Genomic DNA, 10,326 nt, shown 5'->3' on the forward strand with positions numbered 1-10,326 from the left:
GAAGTACGAAGAAATGAAGAGATGGCTTAAAGTTCTCTATGGCTATAGATACGGCAATAAGGAATAGCTCAGTAGGCAGTTCAGTTGAAGAGGAATGGATGTCTCTAAAAAGGGCAGTCAGAGAAGCTGGGAAGAAAAATATAAGTACAAAAAAGGTAAGTGCAAAGAAACCATGTGTAACAGAAGAAATACTTCAGTTGATTGATGAAAGAAGGAAATACAAAAATGTTCAGGGAAATTCAGAAATAAAAGTCATTTAGGAATAAAATACATAGGAAGTGCAAGGGAGCTAAGGTGAAACGGCTGCATGAAAAATGTGAAGCTATCAAAAAAGAAATGACTTTCAGCAGGACTGACTCAGTATATAGAAAAGTCAAACCAACCTTACCTGAAACTAAAAGCAAGGTTGTTAACATTAAGATCACTATGGAAATTTCACTGTTAAATACAGAGGAGAGAATGGATAGGTGGAAAAAGTGCATCGAAGGGCTCTATGAAGGGGAAGACTTGACTGATGAAGTGATAGAACAAGAAACAGGAGTTCAGAAACAGGAGTCGATATAGAAGAGATATGGGATCCAGTATTAGAATCAAAATTTAAAAGCACTTTAGGAGACTCAACATTGAATAAAGCAGAAGAGATATACAACATTCCATTAGAATTTCTAAAATCATTAGGGGAAGTGGCAACAAAACAACTATTCACATTGGTGTGTAGAATGTATGAATCTGGTGATATACTATCTGACTTTGGGAAAAATATCATCCACACAATTCCAAAGATCGCAAGAGCTAACAAGTACAGGAATTAACAGACAGTCAGCTTAATGGCTCATTCATCTAAGTTGCTAACAAGAATAATACACACAATAATGGAAAAGAAAATAGAGGATGTGTTAGATGATGATCAGTTTGGATTTAGGAAAGGTAAAGGCAGCAGAGAGACAGTTCTGAAATTGCGATTGATAATGGAAGTCAAACTAAAGAAAAATTAAGACACGTTCACAGTGTTTGTTGACCTGGAAAAAGCTTTCAACAACATAAAATGGTGCAAAATGTTCAAAATTCTGAGAAAGTGGTAAGCTATAGGGAAAGACAGCCAATGGCCTTGCCTCAGTGGTAACACCGGTTCCCGTCAGATCACAGAAGTTAAGCACTGTCGAGCTGGGTTAGCACTTGGATGGGTGACCATTTGGTCTGCCGAGTACTGTTGGCAAGCGGAGTGCACTCAGCCCTTGTCAGGCAAGCTGAGGATCTATTGGGCACTGACATGGCTGGGAGAGGAGAAGTGCTGACCACATGTCCCTCCATATCCACATCCAGCGACACCAGTGGTCTGAAGATGACATGGCGGCCGGTTGGTACCATTAGGTCTTCATGGCCTGTTTGGGCAGAATTTAGGTTTTTTGTAGGGAAAGATGGTTAATATGCAATATGTACAAGAGCCATGAGGGGACAATAGGAGTGGTAGAACAAGAATGAAGCATGCAGATTAAAAAGACTGTAAGACAGGGATGTAGTCTTTAGCCCCTGCTGTTAAATCTTTACATCAAAGAAGCAATGGTGGAAATAAGAGTGAGTTTCGAGGATGGAATTAAAATTCAAGGTGAAAGGATATCAATGATAAGATTCACTGATGACATGGGTGTCCTCAGTGAAAGTGAAGGAGAATTACAGGTTCTGATGAATGGAATGAACAGTCTAATGAGCACAGAATATGGATTGAAAATAAATTGAAGAAAGATGAAAGTAATTAGAAGTAGCAGAAATAAGAACAGTGAGAAACTTAACATCAGGGCTGGTGATCATGAAATAAATGAAAGCTAGGGAATTCTTCAATCTAGGCAGCAAAAGCTCCATGACAGATGGAGCAAGGAGGGCATAAAAAGCAGACTAGCACTGGCAAAAACAGCGTTCCTGGTGAAGAAAAGTCTACTAGTGGCAAACATAGGCCTTAATTTGAGGAAGAATTTTCTGAGAATGTATGTTTGTAGTACAGCATTGTGTGGCAGTGAAACACGGACTGTGGGAACACTGGGAATGAATAGAATCGAAGCATTTGAGATGTGGTACTACAGAAAAATGCTGAAAATTAGGTGGACTGATAAGGTAAGCAGTAAAGAGGTCATCTGTAGAATCAACAAGGAATGGAATGTAGCCTATGGAAAACATTGACAAGATGTTAACAAATAATCACAGTTTAAAAACAAGGAAGTGTATTATAATTGTTCAACTGACTTGACCTATATCACAGTGAGAGGTTACAATTGTGCACTACAGAAGGTGTATCGACTGAGTACAGCTGGGTGCGACTACTAGTGAAGTGGTTAGTTGATTTTTCAACAGATAGTGCAGTAATGTAAGCATATTTCAAATCATTAAAACTTATTAACTTAATTTATACGGCTGAAAGCAAGGGGAAACTACAGCCGTAATTTTTCCCGAGGGCATGCAGCTTTACTATACGGTTAAATGATGATAGCGTCCTCTTGGGTAAAATATTCTGGAGGTAAAATAGTCCCCCATTCGGATCTCCAGGCGGGGACTACTCAAAAGGACGTTGTTATCAGGAGAAAGAAAACTGGCATTCTACGGATCGGAGAGTGGAATGTCAGATCCCTTAATTGAGCAGATAGGTTAGAAAATTTAAAAACGTAAGTGGATAGGTTAAAGTTAGATATAGTGGGAATTAGTGAAGTTCGGTAGCAGGAGGGACAAGACTTTTGGTCAGGTGAATACAGGGTTATAAATACAAAATCAAATAGGGGTAATGCAGGAGTAGGTTTAATAATGAATAAAAAATAGGAGCGCGGGTAAGCTACTACAAACAGCATAGTGAACACATTATTGTGGCCAAGATAGACACGAAGCCCACGCCTACTACAGTAGTACAAGTTTATATGCCAACTAGCTCTGCAGATGATCAAGAAATTGATGAAATGTATGATGAGATAAAAGAAATTATTCAAATAGTGAAGGGAGATGAAAATTTAATAGTCATGGGTGACTGGAATTCGAGTGTAGGAAAAGGGAGAGAAGGAAACACAGTAGGTGAATATGGATTGGGGAAGAAATGAAAGAGGAAGCTGTCTGTTAGAATTCTGCACAGAGCATAACTTAATCATAGCTAACACTTGGTTCAAGAATCCTAAAAGACGTTTGTACACATGGAAGAATCCCGGAGATACTAAAAGGTATCAGATAGATTATATAATGGTAAGACAGAGATTTAGGAACCAAGTTTTAAATTGTAAGACATTTCCAGGGGCAGATGTGGACTCTGACCACAATCTATTGGTTATGAACTGCAGATTAAAATTGAAGAAACTGCAAAATGGTGGGAATTTAAGGAGATTGGACCTGGATAAACTGACTAAACCAGAGGTTGTGCAGAGTTTCAGGGAGAGCATAAGGGAACAATTGACAGCAGTGGGGGAAAGAAGTACAGTAGAAGAAGAATGGGTAGCTCTGAGGGATGAAGTAGTGAAGGCAGCAGAGGATCAAGTAGGTAAAAAGACGAGGGCTAGTAGAAATCCTTGGGTAACAGAAGAAATATTGAATTTAATTGATGAAAGGAGGAAACACAAAAACGCAATAAATGAAGCAGGCAAAAAGGAATACACGCGTCTCAAAAATAAGGTCGACAGGAAGTGCAAAATGGCTAAGCAGGGATGGCTAGAGGACAAATGTAAGGATGTAGAGGATTATCTCACTGGGGTAAGATAGATACTGCCGTCAGGAAAATTAAAGAGACCTTTGGAGAAAAGAGAACCACTTGTATGAGTATCAAGAGCTCAGATGGAATCCCAGTCCTAACCAAAGAAGGGAAAGCAGAAAGGTGGAAGGAGTATATAGAGGGTCTATACAAGGGTGATGTTCTTGAGGACAATATTATAGAAATGGAAGAGAATGTAGATGAAGATGAAATGGGAGATACGATACTGTGTGAAGAGTTTGACAGAGCACTGAAAGACGTGAGCCGAAAAAAGGCCCCGGGAGTAGACAATATTCCATTAGAACTACTGACGGCCTTGGGAGAGCCAGTCCTGACAAAACTCTACCATCTGGTGAGTAAGATGTATGAGACAGGCGAAATACCCTCAGAGTTCAAGAAGAATATAATAATTCCAATCCCCCCCAAAAAAAACAGGTGTTGACAGATGTGAAAATTACCGAACTATTAGTTTAATAAGTCACAGCTGCAAAATACTAACGCGAATTCTTTACAGACGAATGGAAAAACTGGTAGAAGCCGACCTCGTGGAAGATCAGTTTGGATTCCGCAGAAATGTTGGAACACGTGAGGCAATACTGACTTTACGACTTATCTTAGAAGAAAGATTAAGGAAAGGCAAACCTACGTTTCTAGCATTTGTAGACTTAGAAAAAGCTTTTGACAATGTTGACTGGAATACTCTCTTTCAAATTCTAAAGGTGGCAGGGGCAAAATACAGGGAGCGAAAGGCTATTTACAATTTGTACAGAAACCAGATGGTAGTTATAAGAGTCGAGGTGCATGAAAGGGAAGCAGTGGTTGGGAAGGGAGTGAGACAGGGTTGTAGCCTCTCCCCAATGTTATTCAATCTGTATATTGAGCAAGCAGTAAAGGAAACAAAAGAAAAATTTGGAGTAGGTATTAAAATCCATGGAGAAGAAATAAAAACTTTGAGTTCGCCGATGACATTGTAATTGTGTCAGAGACAGCAAAGGACTTGGAAGAACAGTTGAACGGAATGGACAGTGTCTTGAAAGGAGGATATAAGATGAACATCAACAAAAGCAAAACGAGGATAATGGAATGTAGTCAAATTAAGTCGGGTGATGCTGAGGGAATTAGATTAGGAAATGAGACACTTAAAGTAGTAAAGGAGTTTTGCTATTTGGGGAACAAAATAACTGATGATGGTCGAAGTAGAGAAGATATAAAATGTAGACTGGCAATGGCAAGGAAAGCGTTTCTGAAGAAGAGAAATTTGTTAACATCGAGTATAGATTTAAGTGTCAGGAAGTCTTTTCTGAAAGTATTTGTATAGAGTGTAGTCATGTATGGAAGTGAAACATGGACAATGAATAGTTTGGACAGGAAGAGAATAGAAGCTTTCGAAATGTGGTGCTACAGAAGAATGCTGAAGATTAGATGGGTAGATCACATAACTAATGAGGAGGTATTGAATAGAATTGGGGAGAAGAGGAGTTTGTGGCACAACTTGACTAGAAGAAGGGATCGGTTGGTAGGACATGTTCTGAGGCATCAAGGGATCACTAATTTAGTATTGGAGGGCAGCGTGGAGGGTAAAAATCGCAAAGGGAGACCAAGAGATGAATACACCAAGCAGATTCAGAAGGATGTAGGTTGCAGTAGGTACTGGGAGATGATGAAGCTTGCACAGGATAGGGTAGCATGGAGAGCTGTACCAAACCAGTCTCAGGACTGAAGGCCACAACAACAACAACAACAACTTAATTTATAGACTTTTCCAGATCTGTATTTATATTTATTTTATATTGTGACCTGTTCAATTGCAAAACTGATTTATTGCGCATCACAGTGAGAACTCACGAGTATGTAGCGTGGAACGCACAAATAATTAAATAAGAAAACTGGCATACAAGCAACCAAAGTGGCTAAATAGCACATAACATTTAATTATGTCTTTGATAGCAAACACTTTACTTCAGAATTTAGATGTCTAACTACTATAATTTTGGTAGTGCGCTGGAATGAGACAGAAAGTATGTGTAGAGGAAATTCTCTATTGTAGCACAATGCAATAAAGTATTTTCATATTCCCTTTATGGGAGCAAAACACCTCTTCATCATGAGATATTTAATGGCTTTCTGCCAGTTGCAATTGTCCCCCATTTGCCCAATGCAATATGGATCCCCAATGATTGTCCTGCATTCAAGTATGTGCTGTACGACTGTTTGGTATGCAATCTCTTTTGTAAACAAACTATAGTTTCCTAGTGTTCTAATAATTAATTGTTGTGTGCCTTTCTTACTCATCACTGAGCCAATTTACTTGTTCTACTTTATACCTCCCACACTGCAACAAAATTAGACAAGATATGGCAGAATTATGATATAATCTGTCTTTCTGTCACAAAGGTAGCTGTGTTATCAATATTCACTCTTGTACAGGATGCTGGGTTTGTTGTGGGCAGGATGGAAGGGTTGGTTCTGTCAGCAGTGTTTGACTGATATAAATACAATGAAAATATGTGTATTTATTGCAGTGATTCAATTTACAATGGGACCCTTCAAGATAAATGGAGTTATATCGATGTCAGTCATTTTGCCAACTATGGTGGATGGTAAAAATTAAGAGATATTCAAAAGGAACAGTGATATTACAGGGCAAATTCAGGAGAATAGAGTTTTGCATGTTATAAGAGACACAAAGCCAGATTGCCTCGAGCTGTCTAACCGGTAGGAATTGCTTTCTACAAGAGAGTGAGATTCACAAGTGACTCTCTGCAGACAGATGCATGAGACAGTCACATGGCCTCTCTCCTACACTTCCTAATTGGTTATGAAAGAATAAAGTGCAATCTTTGTACAGCTTCTGTACTACGCTTGGAGTTTGGTGCATTAATTCAGCACTGACACATGTAGCAGACTGCTCGATCCCAGTGTGCAAAATGAAATCTTATGAGAATGGTAACCTTTTGCTTTCCATATTACATATACATTATTGAAGTTTCACCTCTTTGCAAAACGATTTCGATTTCAGAACTGAGTTGTAATGCTAAATTTTTAGCTATTAACTAAGTCTAGTGTTTTTCGATACACTAAACTGAAAATATCATTGCAAACGTGGGAGTTATAAGGTGACTGAAATGGCAGGCAATGAAGTTATGTAATGACCTACATCCGGGAAGTAAGAGGGTATCACACTTGACCTTAGGTCAACTGATAAGTGCAAAACAGTTCAGTGTATGGCATACAGTTCGGGAAGTTCCACATTTTTGCAATAAGCTCACACAGTGAAATTAGCATTATACATGCCTTCCTAATGATATGAAGGCATGCGTGTTAAATAACTGAGTATGAAGGGTAGGGGACACATGAATAGAGGCATTGAAGTAAGTTTAGTTTTGCATGATGGGCAGACATGTATATACCACTAGTAGCATGTATTGTTTGTAGATGATGTCACATAATTATTAATTCCATTGGATTTTCATCATAAGGAGTTTCGGCTCACTGCTAAACACAACACACAGCACAGATCTAAAAATTAGTTGCTGTTGCAAAACCCTAAAACTGTACAACAGGCTCCCAAAGGAAATTAAATGTGTAAATGAACATCATACCTTTTGCCAAAAGCTATGGATATATCTATTAAGTAAAAGTTGTTACTCTGTAAATGAATATTTAGAGTAATACAGATAGCCCATTAATGTTCATGAATACCTGATACATTAACCAATAAATACTATATGGCATGATTATAAATATGGTAAGGCTCATTATACGAACCGTAAAAATCGTAAGAATCCATGTTTTTTTTTTTATTTCATTAAAAACATTTTATCAACAAATGAGGACATTCATAGACTTTGTCGTTCTATGGATGAATAAACATATAAATTAATCAATGAGTAGCTGATGTTTTCAGAATTATGTAACGGCCAACTTGATACTAATAAATCCATTCTGACAACAGCTCTTAGGAAGTGTACATATTTCGAATTTCCTTTCGCCTTTCATTTCTTGAATTTTATAAACTTGAATTTCCCGCTGAAGATGTACGCTATTAAGATTCCGAAAAATTTCACTAGTTATTCAATATCACCTTAGCTGAGCTACAAATCGAACTTGTGTAATTAAAGGGGAGGGGACAAGTAACATCATAAAGATTAAAAAATGTATAAGGCACACAACAATAAGCCTACTACAAATGACAACAAAACCAGAACAAATCCTACCATAGAAGACATCCACTGAATTGATTCATACGTGGTAATATGGGAACTCGAAATTTTTTCTCCAAACTTTAGAAATATACGTCAAAGAAATATAAAGAATAATCTCTATAACCAACTGAATCTCAGTCGTCGAAACTATTTAACAAGTTGTCGCACCAGAGATGTATGTTCATTCTGGGCACGGCCGTATTCTGTGGCATTATAAAAATATAACTTTGCTTTATCGTCGCGGATAATGTGTCACTTTTGGTTCTTACAAAAAAGAACGTTTTGTTGTTTAGGCCCACGCAGTAGTAAACATATCGGTTTTGTGGATTTCAATGTGTTTGATTGGAGGTTTGTCCGAGTGAATTAAATTTTGACACTGAATTTCTGCAGCCGTCATATTTCGATGGTCTTTTGTAGAAAATCTTTGCCGTTTCGAACTAAATGCTATAAGTTTGATTTAAGTTCAAATTTACACAAAGATGGATGAAATGAAAATTTATAGTATCTAAAAATTTGTATGCAAGGACGACTGTGGAAACATCAGTAGGTACGGTAATTATTTTTCATGCTGAAAATGTTATTGATATCGTGGAGGGGAAACCGATGCGAAATGAAGCTTATGAGAGTCAAACAGCGTGGGACGACTTAAAAATGAAGGCGATGTTCATTCTATCTACTGCGATGGAATTTGACCAAGTGCAATGTTTCATGGCGTGCACATATCTAACTGAAAAATGGGCCAGACTAAAGACTACTCATGATCAGTGATCAGCAGTTAATAAAATAAAATGAAGCAGAAACTTTTTTTTATTACAGAATGTCGTCAACACCCACACTTGTACAACACATAAGCCAAGATGAATCTTAGGTATAAGTGTTAGCTGATATTAGTGAATCTGTTAAGGCAGCCACACATGTAACAGCATCCTTGACAAGCATATATGCACAAGCATGATTGGGCAAGGATGCTTCAGTATGTGTTGGATAAATTTGCGCAAGAAGCTTCATGCTTGATCGAATGCCGATTATGCTTGCTTGTGCAAGAGTGTGCATGATTAAGTGTGTGTATAAAGAATTGGGAGGCTTGTGCAAGCATTCGTCAGTGATTTGATTTGATTTGATTTGATTTTTATTTGGTCGTGGTGTACAGAGGTTGAATGGTAATTTAGGACAAGTCAAAGAATCCAGTATTACATGGAGAATGATAGAGGAAAAACAGCAATACTGTGAGACAGTGTCCATAGTGTATACGCCAAGAACTGTAATATGGAAATGATATTTTCGTTTTTTAGCCATTTTTCACTCCATATACCACATTCCCTCTTTTGTATTTTCCTATCAATAGCAAAAACGCTGACCAAACCAGTGCATTGCCGTCTGAGCTAGAAATTTTGTGGTAACCAACCCGATGCTTGTACAAGCCTTCGTGATCTGTATGGAGGTGCTAGCGATATGCACATGCTTGCACAAACACTCTTGCCTATGCAAACTTCTCAAACATCCAGGTATGTGTGGGGCCGCCTTCACAGAAATTGATAAAATGGCTAAAATTTTTGATAGTCAGCCAGGAAAATTTGGAAGTTTTTGGTCTGCTTCAGACTGATGTGCTGAAGGTTTGTTATCACTTCTTCCTGAGGTACTAAAGTTCTGTTTTGCGCTCACCCGGCGTAGAATTCTCCCAGCGTAGGTGAGCGGATGTGACGGCAGGTCAGCACAGGTGCTGCCGGCGGCGTCGGATGTAGGCTGGTTTCCACATCTGCGTCCCCGCGATGCATGTGAGAGCTGTATACTTAGTCATATAGTTCTACGCGTAGCTCTTCTTAGTCTAATACGTCGAGATCTTCTCTCCGGTTTTTCACGTTGTGACTTTCTTACCTCTTATCCCTTATTTGCATTTACAAACTTCCTCCTGCGGATACTCTGGCATAATCCAGTTTCTCTTAATGGTTATGCTCGGTTGCTACAGCAACCCTTGACAGCTTTTTCTCTCGTTTTCGTCTCAAAATTCCTGTTTTCTTCGGTCCTTTCACACTGATCACCACCTTCCAACGGTTTTGTGACGGCTTTTTTTAATAGGCCTTCTCTTCTAAAACTGTGCTCTTTCGGCAACACCGTCGGTATATTTGGACTCCATGCGAAATAACAAATTCGCACTTTCAATGTAAACATTAGAGTTCGCGTAAGTAACTCGTATCGTCTCACATTAGAAACAGATTTATGCCTATTTAGAAAAGAGTTGACTTTAAAGCCATGTCTCTACTACAAACATGTCGTAAAATATGTCTTGCCTCCAGCAAGTCCAAAATAAAAGTTTCTTCACAATTCAGAATCTCAATTGTTCTTTCGTAACTAACAATAGTCGCAGTTACAAACAGCACAGAATAACACAGAAGTTCTTTGGTTCTT

At 38.4% G+C, this 10,326-nt stretch overlaps 1 pseudogene; it reads left to right on the top strand.

The window, feature by feature from the left end:
• Positions 1–1,098: 1,098 nt before the first annotated feature.
• LOC126102349 (5S ribosomal RNA) lies at positions 1,099–1,216 on the top strand (annotated as a pseudogene).
• The last annotated feature ends 9,110 nt before the right edge of the window (positions 1,217–10,326 follow it).

Source organism: Schistocerca cancellata, chromosome 9, assembly GCF_023864275.1.
Source record: "Schistocerca cancellata isolate TAMUIC-IGC-003103 chromosome 9, iqSchCanc2.1, whole genome shotgun sequence".
In the NCBI taxonomy this organism is placed as follows: domain Eukaryota; kingdom Metazoa; phylum Arthropoda; class Insecta; order Orthoptera; family Acrididae; genus Schistocerca; species Schistocerca cancellata.